The sequence below is a fragment of the Bidens hawaiensis genome, unplaced genomic scaffold, assembly GCF_021521415.1.
Source record: "Bidens hawaiensis isolate Kalapana, Puna unplaced genomic scaffold, B.hawaiensis_p1.1 tig00022547_1, whole genome shotgun sequence".
Classification (NCBI taxonomy): Eukaryota; Viridiplantae; Streptophyta; class Magnoliopsida; order Asterales; family Asteraceae; genus Bidens; species Bidens hawaiensis.
Window position 1 is genome coordinate 230,065 of NW_027493518.1, and position 20,342 is coordinate 250,406.

Here is a 20,342-nt window from a genome sequence, read left to right on the forward strand (position 1 = left end):
TACAATTGCTGCGGATTCTGCGGCAGCGACTGCGGCGGCTGCCACCATGCCCCCGCCACCGGAACCGACGGCCGGCTCATCAGGTACGCATGGGAGTACTCGCCAATCCTTGCCACCTTCCCATCTGCCTGACCTTTTGGATGGGTTTCCTTTGGGTTCAGGTGATGGGTTCGGCGGCTATCGGCCTGTTATAGACCCTACAGGTGCGTAGGGTTCCTTTGGCCTTTTTTCACTTTTATTTTTATCTTTTCCTAACTGCTTTTTTGTTTTTTGCAGTGTCGGATTCCAATGAAGTGTATGTTCCGCGATGGAACATACGCCGAGGAACAACCCTTCGTACCCCTGTGGAGTGCGTGGAATGGGCTCGCCACGCTGCTCCCCATGGTGCGTTGGGGGAAGCCATGGCTAGCTACCAGGAGGGTAGGCTAACCAATGAGCTTCGGGTTCTCCAAGCCCGGATGCAGCCGCGCGTCGAGCTGCTTTGTCGTGAAAACGACAAGTTGAAAGCAGCTCGCGCCAAGGACGTATCTCAGGCGCGGGCTCTTCGGGAGGAGAACCAACGGTTGGCCGCAGCTGCTGCGGAGAAGGAGAAGGCCTTCAAGGCCCTCGAGGTTGAAGTTCAAGCGCGACTCGAGGCCCGCTCCAAGGCTGCCCAAGCTGTTAACGAACAGCTTCGGCTGGCTAAGGAGACTGCGAGGAACGCAACTGAGAGGGCCACCAAGGCTGAGGCCGTTGCTGAGCCTTTACGCGTGGAGAACGAGGAGCTCAAGGCCAAATTAGAGGCTCTCCAACGTGCTCATGATGCCTTGGCCATGGAAGATGCCAAGAAGCTCCAAGAGATCCTGGACCAGAGGGGCGTGCTTGACCACACCGAGCGGAAGCTTAAGGGCGTTGAAGAGGCTGCTGCAAAGGAAGTGCAACTTGCCAACCTCAATAAAAGCGAAGCCGAACGCGCCTGCACCCAAGCCCTGGTTGCCAAGGAATGGCTTCTTCGAGAAGCGTTGCCTCAGGTATTTTAGCTTTACGTCTTCACGCTTTCCTTTGTACATAGAAAAGGTGTTTCACTTGTATTTTCTTTGTAGGTTGTGCATCGGGTCTTCTCAGAGACATCCTACGATGATGCTATGAGTGCAGCCCTCAATGCTTCTCACGAGGATGGGGAACGGGCTGGCTTCCTGCTTGGTCTAGGGTTCGTTGAGAAAGGCTTCCCGCCTTCCAACTTCCCTTTGTACAATGTTGATACTGAAGCCATATATGACCAGGCAGTAAATCAATACGCCGCCTTCCCGCATCCAGTGGTGGAGAAGGTGAACCAAGTAGCTGCTGCTGATGATGGGTTAGCTGTCCTTAAAGCCTTCCTCGAACCGCCTCGTTCTTCTGATGGAGCGGGTCCAAGTGGAGGCGGCCCTGAGGCTTGATCCTGAAGATCCCTTCCCATTGGTAGGATAGTCTTGTACGGATGTATTTATTTTTCTTTTCGTAGGCGGGTAGTTACCCGGCCATTCTTGTAATAATTCATTTGTGAAATATTAATCTTTTTGCGTATGAGATTGTTATTTCCTTCTTTGGGTTCCTTGCTTTATAAACTTATGACTTGCATACTTAGTTTAGATTAGCAATTTTCCAAGTGTTTAGAATAAGTTAACCTGTTGAACGTGGTTGATAATGGGTTAAAGTTTTGCTTCCTCTTTCGTGATTGTGCGGGTAGAACCGTCACTTGCACTTAGTAGGATGGCTAAACTTTAACCTTCATCTGACCTGCGTGTAGGTTTTCCTCATCTTTTGAGGATAAGTTAACCTTTGAACGTGGTTGATAATAGGTGTGAAGTTTTGCTTCCTCTTTCGTGATTGTGCGGGTAAAACCGTCACTTGCACTTAGTAGGATGGCAAAACTTTACCCTTATCTGACCTGCGTGTAGGTTTTCCTCATCCTTTGAGGATAAGTTAACCTTTGAACGTGGTTGATAATAGGTGTGAAGTTTTGCTTCCTCTTTCGTGATTGTGCGGGTAGAACCGTCACTTGCACTTAGTAGGATGGCAAAACTTTACCCTTATCTGACCTGCGTGTAGGTTTTCCTCATCCTTTTTTAAGAATTGTTTTGAACCGTTCGACGCGCGGTTGTCAATAGGTTAGTGTTCAGTTTCCTTTAATGATTCATGCGGATAGACCGGCACTTTCATTTAATGGGATAATTGAACTCTTCCCCTTCAACTGACCTGCGTGAAGGTTTGCCACGTTATTGGGTTCGTGCGGGTAGGACCGCCTTCCCACGCAACGACTTCACGTAATGTGTGCCGTCACCAGTGTTGCATAGTTTAACCGTTCGACGCGCGGTTGTTGATAGGTTTTTATTCAGTTTCCTCGTTATGATTGGTGCGGATAGACCGGAACTTTCATTTTTGGGTGCTGAACTTTTTTCCCCTTCAACTGACCTGCGTGAAGGTTTGTCACGTTATTGGGTTCGTGCGGGTAGGACCGCCTTCCCACGCAATGACTTCACGTAATTATGCGGTGAAAACCGGCATATTAGTGTTCAGAAAAGTATAAATGTAAAATCATCAGCTTCGATGTTCTTAAAGAGAATCATTTCCATTAGAAGTGGCTCTTGGCCTTTTCTTTACAAATTGGAATTGATTTACATGCAAATTGTGTAAATGAGCTCCCTTCCATGTTGGGATGGGAGTGCCATCGAGCCGATACGCACCTGGTTCGGGATCTCGTTCTTTACGCAGCATGTAGTCTCGACATTGAAGCTGGAACTTTTATTCTTGTTTTCCCCAGCTGAGGTTCTACACGCACCCGCCTGCTCAGCCTTTATTGCGCCACGAGGTGCGCGAGCGTCCCATCTCTGACAAATGCTTCGACCATGTCTTTTACGTCTATGCATTCTTCAGTGTTGTGCCCTTTTGTCTTGTGAAAGTCACAGTATTTGCTCCGATCAGCATCATGACGATGTCGGATTATTGGAGGCTTTGGCCATGGGAGCTCTTCAGTAGCGAATATCTCAGTGACGCTCTTGGTGAGTGGCGTCCATCTGGAGTTCCGGTGCGGATGTACATTATCCCTTCCGCCCAATCGATGTTGCAAGCCGGATGAGGTGTCAAAGTTTACCCTTGACTGCCAAATGCCTAGCTTCCGCTTTTTATTTAATCGGGCGGTGAGGACGTTGTCTTCTCTCGTTTTCTGAGTGTAGAGGTTTGTGCTATGGGGGAGATCTCTACCCAGTTGCTTCTCCGTTTCCGCATAGCGTTTTGCTGCTGTCATGATGGCATCCCATGTGGATGGCATGCCATCTTTACCCGTTAGGGTGCGGATGAGCTCTGGGTCATGCGCGCCCTGGATGAAGGCAGCGCGAACAAGATCTTCGCTGATATTGCCCAAACTTAGCTTCTTTGAGTTGAAGCGAGTGATGAAGTTTGGCAGAGATTCATCTTCTTCTCGCATGCATTTGAGGATTGTCCATTGCTCCTCGGTATACTTCCGTTGCTGGCTGAAGTGTTGGCTAAACTTCTGCTGGAAGTCTGCCCAGTCGTAGATGTGGTTGACCGGTAGACGATCAAACCAAGCTCTAGCAGCCCCAAGAAGCGTCATTTGGAACATGTAGCACCACGTGGGTTCCGTCCAATTGCTGACGGTTGCCCCCGCTATGAACCTGTTCAAATGATCGTCTGGATCGGATATACCGTCATATGTGCCTATGTTAGGCATTTGTTTGGCACTCTTTGGGGCGATTGCTTCCGCAATGTCCCTTGCAAACTTGGACGTTCCTGCATTTGCAATGTTTGGTCTGAACGTTTTGGAGAAGTCTCGTGGACTTCCACCTGTGCTTTTTGGTTTGAAGGCTTGTCCAAAATGCCTTTTCGGTTGGGATTCCATTTCCTTACGCTTCCCTTTTGCCCTATGGCGAGGGTTCGCGTCGGAGTCGGATTCCTCCGAGTCATCTTCCCAGTATTCGAATTCGTCGGCCTGTTGTATGGAACGCAAGCGTTCGTCCAACTCAGCCTGGAATTCCTTTTGTCGTGCCTCCGCCCATGCCTTAACTTCATCGAGAGTTTGGCGGGGGAGTCTTCGTTTCTCAAACTGGGTATCAGTGGATCCCAGTAGGCGATCATTTACTGCACTTGCCCCAGCTTGAGTAGCTGGGGTAGTGTTCGTAAAATTTACTTCACTTGCCCCGGCTTGGGTAACCGGGGTAGTGTTTGTAAAAACTGTGTTACCGGTATTCACCCCAGTAGCTGGGGTTGTGGTTACCGGAATTTCTCTAACCATCTTTGTAGAAGTTTGAAAAAACTGGAGAAAAATAAAGTTCTCGCTTGTCCCACGGATGGCGCCAATGAAGAAACACTAACCAGACCCCGGGCAGATTACTGGTAACCTGGGGGTTAGATAGCTGTTTCCCACGAGGGGTTAGACCCTTGGAAGATGGTTCTTCTGATAACCTGCAAAACAGACACCGTGAGCTCGTCACTGAGAAGGGGGGGGTTCCTCCTTGTGACCACCCTCCGGCGTGAGAATCAGACTAGATTGCTCTTTAAATATAAAAGTATATTAAGAGATTGCTAGAGCAGATATCAGGTATAATATGATGATAATGTAGTAAGATATGATAAGATGAGATGGTCATACCATTTGTGGTATTTATAGCCGAAGGTAAGTTTCCAAAGAGGTATGGCCGGCTGCAACAGTATTCCTGTTCCACCAACAGTAGCCTACGCACGTGCCCTGCTGGTAGTTGGTGGGTAGGTAGCGGCTGATAGCGACCAGGCCTGCTGTATACTATTCCTGTTCCACCAACTGACGGCTACGCACGTGGTATGGCAGTAGTTGGAGTAGGCAGCGGCTAATAGTGACATACAGTGCAGGAGCATGCTGCTCGCCATACTGTTGTCAATAAGCTGTCGTATCTTTAGTCAGATCTTTTTCCCATACCTCGTCAGGTACAGTACAGAAGATCTTCCTGTATCGTACGGACTGGCTTATTTGGGCAGGAGTATTCCCCCTCCCGCCCTTGTGCGGGACTGTTCCCGGCTTCGCTCATTCCTTCAGGTGACACTGAGTGATTGAGAGCTAAGTGTCTTGTGCGTGTAGCCTTGCTGCGCGGGTGGCCTTCCCTGATGGCTTGTATCCGAGGCTGCGGGAACAGGCGGAGTCCTTCACCATCGGGAGGCATTTCCTGCGGGACCAGCTTGCGTACTGCGCGTAATGACGTCACGTCTCTGAGCATGGTTGGTCCTGCGGATCCAGTTGGCTTCTGCGCAGACGTCCCTCTTTTAGGTGAGTCTTGCGGGTCCAACTGGGCTTTGCTGGGACCTACCTCTTCAGTAAACTAGCAATAAATAACAAGACCAATGTTTAAAAAGGGGGAAACGAGTTGTTTTTCGTTAAACATTATTAAAAAAAATTATAATCTGTAAAAATCATACTTTAACATAAAATAAACATTATGTATATTATAAAAACCTAATTTATTAATAAACTAAACATCATCATAAAATAGATCAACCTCCTAATTTATATATTAGTAAACTAGCAAATCTTACCATCGTTTGGAGGGGAAGCCAAAGAGGTTTTGGAAGCTGAAGCCAGGGGGTGGAAGAGCCAAAATTCTTTGTATTCCATTTTTAGGTCAACTTTTGTAACACAGTCTCGGTAACCTCCAGGAGCTTACATGCTTCCAGCAAAGCCTTTGCTGTACATTCAATAATCATTTGTTAGGTTGGCTTCCGTGAATTAGGGGGTGGTCACCCAAACTTAGAGTAGTCAACACCGTGATCTTTACAAAACGTCCCCAGCTCCTTTTCTCTCTCGGTAACCAAAACCAAATTAAATTATTAATAATTCGATAAAGAAATTAAACTGACTTATTATTACTTCCGGCAAAATATGCAACTTCGTAAATAGGTTGATTGTAAAGCTCAATAAGTTTAGCGGCAAGTTCAGCGTCTTTCGGATCCACCGTCGGTTGTTGCTCGCCAGCGGCTGAAGATTTCATTGTTTGCTTGGATAGGGTTTCAGTATTGTTATGTTAAGAGTTGTAATGCTTCAAATTTGATAAAAGTTATAAGCATTGATTGTCCTGAGGTAAACAAGTTGCTTCCTCTCTCTCTTTTTGGCCTTTAGCTACGATAAAGTGAACAATTATTGATATAAACAAGCAGTTTATGCATATTAGTAAACTAGCAAAGCTTACCACCACTTGAGGGGGGGGGGGGGGGGCAAAGCCAAAGAGGTTTTGGAAGACCCGCACTTCCTTGTATTCCATTTGTCGGTCATTTTCGATAACACATTTTCGCTAATTTTTACGAGAAAACAAGCTTCCAATAAAGTTTTTGCTGAACAGTCATCAATCTGTTGTTGTTGTTGGGGGGGGGGGGGGGGGATTGGCTTTGATTAGTTGCGGGTTGATCGGTAAAATTGGTAGTAATCAACACCGTTCATTTTCGCTAATTTTTAGGAGAAAACAAGCTTCCAGAAAAACTTTTGCCGGACACTTATCAGTCTGTTGGGTTGGCTTCGATTGATTGCGGTTTGGTCGGTAAAACTGGTAGTTATCAAGACCATTCATTTTCGCTAACCTTTAGGAGAAAACAAGCTTCTAGGAAAGTTTTTGTTGGAAACTAATCAATATGTTGTTGGTTGGCTTCGATTGATTGCGTTTTGGTCGTCAAAACTGTTGGTAATCAACACCGTTTATTTTCGCTAACTTTTATGAGAAAACAAGCTTCCAACAAAGTTTTTGCTAGACACTCATCATTTGTTTGTTGGGTTGGCTTCGATTGATTGCGGGTTGGTTGGTAAAAATGGTAGTAATCAACACCATTTATTTTTGCTAACTTTAAAGATAAAACAAGTTTACAGCAAAGTTTTCGCTGAACAGTTATCAATATGTTGGGTTTGCTTCTATTGATTGCGGTTTGATTGGTAAAACTTGTAGTAATGAACACTGAATCTGTCAAAAAATGGCTTCAGATCCCTTTCTCTAGCTGTAACCAAAACCAAATATATATAAATTAATAATTCAATAAACAAATTAAACTAACAAAAGACATTGATCTTATTATTACTTCAGAAAATATATGCAACTTCATAAATAGGTTTATTATAAAATTTTCAACTTTGAATAATGAATCTTCACAATATATGACAATCAATAACATAAAATAGTATCGTCTATAATTCTTTATTTATGTTTGGCGTATGGGAAATTATGAAAACCTCTGAGAGAGCATAAATGCGGGTCCAAAAAGCTTGACCTAAATCATAAACTTTTAACATATAATAACGATAGTCTAAAGAATCAATCGAGACTAAAAAATAATAAACTTTATTATAATCAATCGACATAAACCAAAACTCAATCAGACATAAATACCCAATAGATAATAAACTTCAATTAAACTTAAATAATAAATCGACCTAAACAATCAGATTCGATAGATGGCTCAAACTTCAATTTTGATTTATTATAGAATCAAACTACATATCGACAATAAGCAATATGATTCAAACCTAAATCAAAAGGTACTTGATAAGTTAATCGACTACGGCTGCTGCTCGACCGCCGGTTGTTGGTCATCAACGGCGGCTGGGGTGCTCATTGTTTTGATCGATCGGCATAGGGTTTCAGTGTTTTGGTTCAATGAGTCGCGTATCTACTATTTTCACAATTATGATTCCATTTCTTTTTTTTTTTTTATTTTTTTTTCCCAAAACTGGTTAGGGTAGGTTGGGCTCAGTAAGGTTGGCCCAACTTATTGGGTCCTCTACTCGCTTGTGGTGTGCATCGTTAGAGTAGCGGGATGTTAATCATACGCTATGCGGTGACGTTGACAACAGAAAGACAATGGTGCATGAACCAAATCGACTGGTGACCTGATTGTTGAGTGTTATGGCTTGATGCAAAACTACTATTGAGCAGAGGATTTCATCGAAAACAGTCTCTCTATTCTTATTCTTATGGGGTAGAGGTAATGTTGCCTACATCTTACCCTCCTCGGACCCTACTAGAGATTTTCTATTAATGAGATTTATTGAGTACGATGGCGATAACGATGGCATTGGAGATAACGATGGCGATGGCGATGGCGATGGCGATGAAGATGAAGTTAAGCCCAACTTATTGCATGTTTAGATTAAAAAAAACCAGTTCATCTTCATAAATTAATAGAACACCAAACTATAAACGAAAACATCCAACGTATGAAATATTAAATTAAATAATAAGTAAGAATTAATTCGTTAAATTAAATATAGTGTTTTCAGTTAAGGGTATTAAAATCTAAAAGTTATTTAACTATGTGAAAACAATAACAAGTTTTTTTTTTATCAAAATGAGGTCAGGGGAAAAATTATTTACCAAAATAGATGATTTAAAAATTATTTATTAAAATAGTTTTGAAAAACCTCTCTCTCTCCCTCTCTCCCTCTCTCCCTCTCCCTCTCCCTCTCTCCCTCTCTCCCTCTCCCTCTCCCTCTCTCCCTCCCTCTCCCTCTCTCCCTCTCCCTCTCTCCCTCTCCCTCCCTCTCTCTCTCTCTCTGGTTAAAGCTAATCCATTAAAAGCCAAATGAAAAATAGGATTTATTTACATATTAAAATTGCATGAAAAATTAAAAAACGAAGTAAAAATTATATACATGGTCAGCGTATTTTATCCTCAGTTTTGCATCCAAAACTATTTTCTTTTATATTTAAACTTTTAAATGAATTAAGAATCATTTAATTTAATATAAAGTAACGATTTAATAATATGTTAATTGTGATGTGAAATTGTTTATTATAATCCTTTGGCTAAAAACTTTTAGAAAACTGGTTGAAATAAGTTGAAAATTTATAAAAAAAGAAATCAGACGTAAACTATATTAAATTACATAGGCTTGTGAATGACATTTTTTTCGTTTTATATATAAGTTTCAAATTCATACTTATACTTTTAAAAAAAATTGAAAATACGGTGGTGTATTGATGTTATCCGGTACCGGTATTCGTTTTTATGGTTGTTTTTGTATTATAAGATATACGAGGCGTTGGTACCATATCGATATGGTGACGAACCGGACTAGTTCCTACCGAAAATTGGTAAAAAGTGCTGATACCTAACGAACCGAACTAATATTGACTGAATTTTCTTCATGAATTTTCGTCATGCCGCGCGAAGAGTTTTACTAATTATTATACTATCACTACATAAAAAAAAGAAAAACGGAGTGCCATAAAGAGTTCAATATCTTTAATTATATTATTGATTGTTTCTCATTTAGTTTTAAAAAAATCGAAATGAGCTTAAAGGCTTAAAGCACAAGGAAAAAGGAAGAATAAAATTATCATTATAAATTTGATATTTCAGACGTGTGTAGTGTACATAACTTTCCATTTAAATTCAAGCATTAAACTCTTAAAACCTGTTAATGCCGAGTGGAGTATGGGAATTTAAGCTTAGGCTTTCGGTTGTATATTGAAGTGCGAATGATTTTAATTGAATTATATTGTTTTTAGTCAAAACAACATGGTTTTGAATGACTTTGTATATAAGCTATATGCCTAGCCAAAAATCCTAATGTTTACTTTTCCATGTATATATAAAGAAAACTATGTCGGGTTACATGGGTATGCAATCGGGTAAATGGGGCTATATTATTGGGTAATCGAGCCGGGTAATCGGGCATATAAAAAATTCCATACCCGTCCCATGTTGATTATATCTTTAAACATGGGTCAAGAATATAGAACCCTAATCATATTAATCAATCAATAACTTAACTAAACATCAAAATATAATAAGACTTATCTGTAGGAACGTAATCCTTGATGAAGATGATGATAATGAAACTATAGTAATTCCCGTTATGATGCCTTTGAGTGATGGAGAATTGGGAGAGCATTCTCATTGGTGTTCATTTGAGTTTTATATTACTAATGATCCATGTAATAATCAACAATGATGATCGGTTATAGAATTCTTTGTATCCTCTCCATTAAAAGGCATATAAAGGGAAATCATAAAGCACACTTAATTTATTACAATTACTTCCATCAAGTAAATGTATGAGTACTTGTAGTTATGTCATCTTAATAAACATTAATTAAATATATTATCATGATCGCCACATTATTAAGTTATTTCTAACATTCTCCCACTTGTTCGAGTGATCATTTGTGATGAACATAAGTAAGTTTGACCAACTTAAACACTTATTAAGTTTCATGTTGAAACTATAGCAGATAGTTACAGTCATTCGAATTGAAGTCAATCCGAGACCCCCAACAGTCATACTAAAGTCTAAATACAAAACTTATAATCATATAAACCAAAATGACTAAAAAAACCCTTTAATGCACAATATATAATTTGTACAAGTTTGTCTACAGATCATTAAGTACGCACATATTTTATTATAGACAAAATAAAGTAATTGAGGATATCATAATAATTCATATGTACTATATGCTATTATACAAGGTCTCTATTAATACCCATCCTTATTATAAGTTCTCAAAAACTTCTAGATGAGAGACCTTTAGCTATTGGATTCGATAGCATATCTTTAGTGTTAACGTATTCGATACATAGGTTATTTTCCTCTATTTGTTCACGTACGATTACGAACAGATACGTTGTATCAAAATATAATTTAGTGCCACTCCAACTGTAACAACTCGGATCTTTTCATTTAAAGTTAAATACCAACACCCGACCCGTTATCGTATTCGGGTGATTTTAATCAACAAGTTATCGCATTTATCGAACTAATATTATATTACCAATATCATTTATTATACTAAACCAATTTTCTTATATAATTTTGAGATATATATATTTTTACCCATATGTAACATATGTTTTAACCTATTTTTATTTTACATGTAAAGTACAAGGGCTAAACTGCAATCCTTACCATTCTAATATTTTATTATCCCAACCCATCAACCCGTAACCCGTATCTCGTGTCTAACCAGTGACCCGTTTGTTTTCTTGAAGCTAAATCTTCGCGTTTAACTTGGAAATTAGTTGGGATTATTGATCTTCATATATTTTCGGCCTAACTGACTTAAATAATTAGGTTAACACGATCAGAGTATATACGAATTTACTTATTAACAAAACCCGTTTTTATCATCATAGCAAGATACCATCTAGGGTTCATGAGAGTTTAATTAATCAAGGCTACACCTTCTCCTTGACTTGTCGATTAATTGAAGTATAACAACCTGCAAATTATCGAAGTCGTTCACTCTTGGCCGTCGATGTTCATTTCGCCATTAACCTGCAATCCACAACTGAATCTGGTAATTTTATGTATGCTTAAAGTTCCTTTTTAACCCAACAACATTAACCCTAACATTAATGGGATTATCGATTATTAGATTTGAACGATTGAAGGGTTAAGGTTTATAGTTATTTGGGGTTTTTTGGCAGTCTTATATTTAAGATTTCATTTCTGAACCTTAATCATCTGGCACACCAGCCGGTGTGGATGTATTAAACATTTGTGCCGGCTGCCACCTGGGTTCAAGTCCCAGTGGCTACGTTTTTGGTTATTTTTATTTTTCAAGTGTTTCTTTTAAAATTGATATTAATTATTATATAAACATTATTTTTATTAAAACCGTCATCTTAGAGTTTATTATTTCTTGTCTAAAAGCTTTGTTTACGTGCGTGTGTATATATATATATATATATATATGTATTATAAGTAATTTTTTAATAATAATAAATCATCATTATTTCCTTAACCCGACACCATTATTGGTTTTTTTCTCGTTGTCAAACGTCTCTATATATTTGCCGTTATTAATATTATATTTATGTATCATTCTGTGAAATTGTAGCAATCGTGTTTTAAACGTGTTAATTTTATTTATAAATTTAGATTTTTGATAAATATTCCAAGATACATATTGTATTGTAAATATATATATTTTAACGTTAGTATTAAATTAATAAATATAGTACAAGTGAATACCCATATGAGAAACCGCATAAAGACCCAATAGAGTCCAGAATCCAGAAGCATTCCATCAATACAGTTTTTAATGTTTTTGGTTTTTCACATATTTGAATGTTTTTGAATTTTATATTTTTGACAGAAAACACAATCTTTTTGTATTTTTCTCAAATTTTCTCCCCCAAAAACTAAAACATAAAGAAAGACAATAAACGAAAACTGTACAAAGATAAAAATGATTAACTGAGCTTTTGAATTTCATTCAATGTTTTTAAACCATTTAAAACAAGAAAATATGTACATCTCGTTTTGTCAAATGCTTTGGTAAAAATGTCAGCCTTTTGAAAATCCGTGTGAATATTTTCAAGATTAATTAATTTCCTTTCAAGATTAATTAATTTTTTTACATAGTAGTCACGGATAAAATGATAACGAATTTCAATATGTTTCGTTTTCAAGGGGTGGACGGGGTTTTTAATGATACACATCGCAGCGGAATTATCAATAAAATTGGGAGTAGTAAGAAACATTAAACTGTAATCCCGTAGATGTTGTTGGATCCACAAAACATGTGAACGGCAACTCTAGGGTGCCACGTACTAGGCTTCGGCGGTTGAATTAGAAACCGTTGTATGCTTCTTACATTGCTAGGAAAAAATTCGATTTCCTAAGAATTGACATCCTTTCATGGTAGACTTGAAGTTGATCTTGCAACCTCTATAATATGAATCTGTATAAGTCGTAAGTTCAAAACTATTATCCTTGGGATACCATAACCCGATGTCAGGATTACCCCTCAAATAGTGGAAAATACGCTTAACAACCGCTAGATGAGTCACTCGAGGACAAGAATAATATCAGGGCGAGATGTGGTTAAACACATTAATAAACCAATCATCGCATCATAAGTATCTTCATGTTCCCTTTTTATTATATTACATAAAAAATAATCCACATAAAGAGGAACTACTAAAGCGATATCCACGAATTGTTGCATAGGTTGAGTATGATATAATTTGTCGATTTGCCACTCATGTTAGAAATATTGAACCTATAAACTCTGTAAAAAAATATTTTCTTATATTTGCTATGATTAAAAAAATCATTTCCAATTGAATTTATTAGCTTGGATATGTATGTCTTAAAACTAACTCAGTTTGGGTTCAAATTGGGGATATATGTAATTATTACTATTAAAGATGGAATATATTTAAATTAGTTTATTAAGAGTAAAATGGTCTTTTAGTTAGTTATATTTAATATATGTGTAGATGATTTAGCTACAGATAACGAAATTGAGTCGCATGTGTCAGTACTTTTATATTTATTTGATCATCAATATATATATATATATATATATATATATATATATATATATATATATATATATATATATATATATATATATATAGGGTAAGGATCCTAAGAGAACCCTTTGCAAATTGAGAACTTTGAGGATCATTTTGGACCATTAAAAACACCTTTAAAAAAATACTTTAAAAAATCATAAAACAAAATAATAAAAATTTAAAAAAGTAAAAAAATCAAAATTCTTATATTTCATTCCGGTTTCATTAAAAAAATAGAAAAAAACGTTGTATTATACACATATGTATAATTTTATTTAATCTTTAGTTACGTAATATACACATATGTACAACATCATTGATCTTAAATTATACACATGTGTACAAAAAAAATGTAAATGTACATATATGTATATATTATACATATGTGTATATAATTGAGCTAAACCGAGTTTTTTTTATGAAACCGGGATGATAAAATAAGAATTTTGGTTTTTTTACTTTTTTTATTTTTGTGTTTTATTTTATTTTATGAATTTTTTTATTTTTGGTTTTTTTGTCGTCCAAAATAGTTCTCATAGTTCTCAATTTAAAAAGGTTCTCTCATGATCCTGATTATATATATATATATATACACTATATTAAAATGGATATAGGAAGGACACAAATGTAATTTCATCATTTGAAGAGTTTTTACTTAAAAACAAGTTTTATTCCACATGGTACAAATGTTTAAAGCATAAGTTAATTTTGGCGGCCAAATTCGTTCCATTTCAATTTTGAATTCAGGCAGTCATCTCCAAATACACAATAGTTGCTTTTACTTTTATATATATATATAGAGAGAGAGAGGGGGGCGAAGGAGAGCATGACATAGCATCTCTAAAGAAGGAAGTCCGGTGAGGGTTCTGGTTGGCGACCAACGGCAATGGCGGAAGGTGATGGAATCACAAGTTAGCAGAATAGTTGGAAGTAGCGAGAAGGTATGATTTCTATGGCTTTTGATTTCATAATTGAACGTGAAGAACATCAGTTCTGTTCATCTCCTATTTCCAATTTAATTATTTGTTTATTTAGGATATACCTGCTTCTCAAAGTATGATTGAATTGCTTGATTAGCTGAAAGACGACAACACCTAATTCTCAGAGTATGAGCGTAGGCAATTGAAAACCTAATTTGGTAATATGGGAATAAAGAATCTATGTGGTGTGAGTGTGTGACACAGAAATGGATTCACTAACAATGCTCACTACTTTATTTTAGACCAGTGTAACAGCAAAACAGATCAACTAAATAGTAAGTTTCTTTACCTAACATTTAATTACAATTTCTCAGTGTATTCAATGTAGTATACCAACATATCGGTTGTTTTTTAGGTTGAAGTATAATAAGTTTCATTGAGAATATTGGTTGTTCGATCAAATTTTGGATAGTTGTATTCACAAACAGTTCAGGTTAAATAGCACGTAGGTCAATTTTGATTTTGAAAATCCTAAGTTTGTCTTTATATATTAAAAGTCTGGTTTTTTTAGGTTCTTCAACAATTCTAAGGCTTTTTATTTATTTTTTAACCTGCATATTGGGAGGAAACAAGATATATTGATGGTGTGTATCAAAATATCAAATGAATCCACTAGGTAATTAGCAGAGCTTAAGCTCCTATGCCTAATTACCGAACCCGTTTTAACATAAAAATCTACTCAACCCGATTCGAAGAGGTCCAAAACCCCGAACAACCCTACACGAGAACAAAATTTAGTTTCTCTTTTCCTTTTTTTTAATTTTAACTCGATTAACCCATCATATATATGGTCGGTATTCGGATAGATTATCAACAACACATAACCTCAACAACGTGACTTGACCCATCCAGTATGCGTCGCATTAATCGTGTTAAAAAAGTCAAATAAATAAGAACTCATTTTTGCTCAGGGCTTTCGGTTTCTTCAAGGTCGAGTTCGGGTCCTAATTTTTGTTGTCAACTCTGACATAATTTTAGTGATAGTACCAAATGGTTGATATTTGTTATTAAGCCAGTACGTACTATTTGTGCATTATAGAATTGGCACATGTCTTAATTTTTGTTGGCAACTCAGACATATTAAACAAATAATTAATTACCATAATGACAAAAGTTGTTCACTGTTAAAGTGTTTAAAGTTTTGTGATTTTATGATTACAAATGCAGGTCGTACATGTGTCTTGATGCAGGAGGGATGGTGCATTGTTTCTTGTTGATCTACTAAAACATGTCGATGCGTTTAATCCGTACGAAAGTGAACTCGCGCATTAAATGGGGATGAGGTATGCAAATTTGTAAACATAACGTTTTATTATTTAATAAAATATATTTAGTTTATGTGGCGCGTTACGTTATGTGTTTAATTTATGTTTGGCTTTATGGACGAGGGCTTTAAAGCTTCGTCTTCTATGTGGCGATGACGTGGAGGGGTGGTAAGCCCCTCCACAAGGGGCTTCATGCTGCTATATTTGTTGGCATAAAGTTTTGTTCAAAACGATGCATTTTATATTCTGTTTTAAACGATCCTGCTTGACTGCTACATTAGATTTGAGAACTGTGTTTCATGGTTTGATTTAGAGTTTGGAACTGGCAGGTAAACTGGCTGAAATATTTAAAACATATATATATAACTTTTAGTACGAGTCAAAAATTGGTTTGTGTAAATAATGAGTAACTTTTAGTACGAGTCAAGATGGGTTTGTGTCAAGACGAGTGATTTTTGAGTTAAAATGAGTAACTTACGGTACGGGTCAGAATGGGCCCGGGTGAATTGCAAAGAATTAATTTATGTTTTAGTTGACCTTGAGTTTTTCTGATATGTGAATACTTTTTTTTGGATATTTTCAGGTGTGATGAACCTAAATCAACGAAAAATGAGGAAGATACTTGATCTTGTTCCAAACATTGGCAAGGTAAGATTAATCTTGTAATAAAACTTAATCTAACATTGTTATTATTGTTATTATTAAGCTCATAGTTAAGGTCTTCAAGTTCAATACTTGTAGCGAACAAACACAGCAGGCAAATTGGGCAGGTTGGATGGTTCGAAACGAGTTGGTTTTGGCTGACTCGCAACACAATTGCTCAACATTTTATAATGCTCTATAGTTTTAATAATTATTACAATAAAAAATTTCTTTCAACGAAAACTAGATTTTTTAATAACTGTTTTAGTCATTTAATTTTTTCATGATCGAGTCGTTTAAACAGCCGTCTAGCCAAGTCCGAGTCAGTGACGAAAAGGTGGCGCTGACCTTTTTATTTTATTGCTTATTTTGCAGACTTTAATACTTCTAAGTTGTTAAAAGATGCTATCTATGATCCATGGAATCATCTCAGCCAGTTCGTTGTTCGTTGTTGATCTCATTATATCATATGCAGAGTAAGTTACCTATTACATGGATTATAGCAGTTTGTAGAATAACCTAATTTTAATATTTAAAGTTCAAAAAAGTCTACTTTCATTTATTTGTTTAATCTTTATCTTCGCAGTACCTGAATATAAAACCAACTTCAAAAATAGATTAGAGGACCTTACAGAAGCAATTAAGCTGGACCTAAGAGTTTCATTTTTCGATCTTCAATTTATTGGTTACAAGTTAGGCTCTTCAGTGGTTTTAAGCTTTTAGAGTATATTATTTTATTACTTTTTATGTTTTTGGTCAACTATTAGGAACATCACGAGACAATTAATAAACAAACAAGAAACGCGTGATGTGTTGTAAAGTCTTGTTGCCGTTGCATCGCGCGGGTACCTGCTAGTGTATATATATATATATATATATATATATATATATATATATATATATATATATATATATATATATATATATATATATGATCATAAGACTATCGTAGTGGCCGGCGTCCAATCACATGACAATGGTTTCATTGAAAACTCACTCATGGTAACCAACGCCCTATTCGCATGGCAACGATTTAGTCATATTTTATTATCTGTTTGAATTGTTTATATGATATGGCTTAATTGTTTATCTCACAGGAACAATTTGCGTTTTCTTTCATATATTATATTGTAACTCAATTAGTGGTGTTTATACTCACTCAACTTTGTGTTGACAAAGTAATTTTTATTTTATACGCATATGCAGGTTATCGTTTGAACTAATATCAGGATTGATGAAGAATTTAGAGTTTTTAACGTTAGAAGAATAAATCAAGACTTAGAAAAGTATTTATTGTTTTGTTTAAATTATGTATCTTATATTATTTAAATTTGTTGAATATTTAATTTTAATAAATAGATTTGTCACTTCAATTGATTGAATGATAGTATCTTGAGAGCTGTGAGCAATAAGCTCACGCCCCGACATTTCCGCCTTAGTTTGGGGAGTAACAGGCGCCGCTGTTAGTACATGTGTTTGTGACGAGTAACGCTTCATTAGTGCTATAAGATGTGGAGGGGCGGAAACTATATTGGGCATCAGTCTGCAATTGAATGTGAATGGCTCCAATGATGGTACTGCTATGAAGTTATGCGGGACAGAGCTTGGATGCGATGTTCTGCTGCTGTTCGAGAATGGTTGTGACATTTGGCCGATAGAATAATGTTATGGATATGATGGGATATAAGATAAGCAACGCTAGTTGTTGATAAATACACAACTATAGGTATGATAACCGGGTTCCCTAGCATTGGAAGTGTATACACTTAATCTGTTGAGCGTTGTGAGCTTGGACATTATGGCTGGTGCAACTGTGGTCGAAATGTGTGCCTATGCTAGTTGGGTGAGCACAAGTTTTGTAGTGTTTCCTAGGACATTCTATTTTTAGTCAGATTGTGTCTCCGACTCTTCTTCCTTTTCATGCAAAAAGTTATCATGTCTGCATGTACCATTTATATGTTGTAAGGTGTCAAATGCTTCTGTCACCATGGCGTCTAGTACAACATTTCCTTGGGATTGACTACTGTCAAGTGTTGGTTCAGACCATTTGAAAACACACACAAAGAGGTGAGCACGTAAATATGCTGAAGATTTGAAAGAATATATTTGTTGAAAAAGATTATTATTTCATTAAACAAAAGGACTTGGCTTTATAGCATACAAGCTTAACAATATCCAACGAAAACAAAGTACTTGTGAAAACCTATTCACTACTCTTGGAGAACTGGTTAAAATAAACAATCATTACATTGAAACACATTATATTTTCTCTTTCATTTTTAATTAAATAATATTTTCTTATACATTTATCATTATCATTTCTCTTTCCTTCACTCACAACCATTTTAAAAAAATATTAAAAAGTTATACAGGATTAACAATAGTTTTTCGAATATAAAGAAAAATCATAGCGTTCTCTAAAATATAAAAACTCTTCACTCACAACACCCTAAATCACTCTCTAAATTATTAAAAATACCACTCACATAAAATAACGGGTTGGATGAGAATGCTGTTAGACAATAAAAGAAAGGTGAACAATATGGAATTCTCATGCTGCATGTTCGGAGCCAAATCACCTCCTTAATCTATCCTTCATATCGACATATCTTGGATACCCAACCTCCACCACGATCATGTCCAAACTCTTCTCTATTCAACTCGACGTGTCCCAGACACCCAATCTTCAACTCAGTCACTACCTAAGTCTTCTATAATCGACTATTGTATGTCACCACACGTGCTACTTCTAACATGGAATCCCACTAGTACTGTTCATTAACCTCTTCACTCTTCACGGATCGAGTACCTCTTCCCTGGCCCCATCCAAAGTCACCGACTTGAACTCAACTCCACATTGTTTACAATTGTTTAGTTTGTCTAATCTCTTCTTATCTTGGCAAACCGAACCTTTTCCTGATCAATTATAGGCCACTCCTGTATCGTTTTCTTTCACCCGCCAAACGAACGGAATCCAAAACCTCCTACTTTGACGAATCCTTAATTCCTTATCTCCAATTTTCACGCACCTACGTCGAGTTTCTCTTATCACGAAACAATCTGATCAAGGCACCCGTTGTCACCTTCTGCTGGTGTCACTTGTTGAATACCCATCGCACGAACACCCAACTAACAACCAAACAACCCTATCTTCTTCCTTTGATCACCATTAACAACCACATAACATCAATGTTCGTAACCTATCACCACGCCGTTTCAAATGGTACTCCCTATGACAACGGCCAACTAGAAACACCTTAACGTCTCCTTCTGCTCTAACACGGTTCCGAAGCAAGCCCTATTGTCCCAAACGTTCTTGTAATAACTGAAAATTTAAAATCATTCTTTAACATATTTATATACAAATAGAATTAAAGTAGATAAAATAAACAAAAATAAATTGTAATACTTGAGTTTCTTCAAGATTAAAACCGAAATAATAAAATATTTATTTGTTGAATAAATATGTATCATCCTTATACTTTAAAAACTCTCAAAATATAATAAGACTAAAATATTTAACCAAATTTCATATACAGTTGGGGAAAAGAAAATATACATAGTTGACTTTTATTAAGTAAAATAACAAGATTATTAGAATAAGAGATTTAAAATTATTATAACACATAGGTGGAGATGATATCTATTGAGAGATGGATAAGTTACAAAGTGGTGAATCATGCTTCAACATGAGAAGCAATTTAAAATTCATGATCATCACTGCAAATTTTGAAACCTTTCTCTAAGCAAAATTTGACTATAAAATGCCAAATTACTTATCTTACGTATACTCACATAAATCACCTACTACCATGCAAACTCTAAATTCCATACTCATCACTACTATCAACTTCAACCACTAATAAACCATCAACAACTTCTAAAAGGTATATTATTCATTATTCTTTTGTTACCTTTATTTAATAATTTAATTATTAATTCTTGAGAATATAATTAATATTCATATATATTACAATTTATAAGTGAAAAATTGTTTTTTCTGTCATAAGATTTCCTGAAACCATTATTATATTGAATATTAACTAAGTCATTAACACTCCCATGAAATTATATATATATATATATATATGTATATATATATATATATATATACACTAGCTTATTAACCCGTGTACGACACGGGTGGAAATATTGATATTTT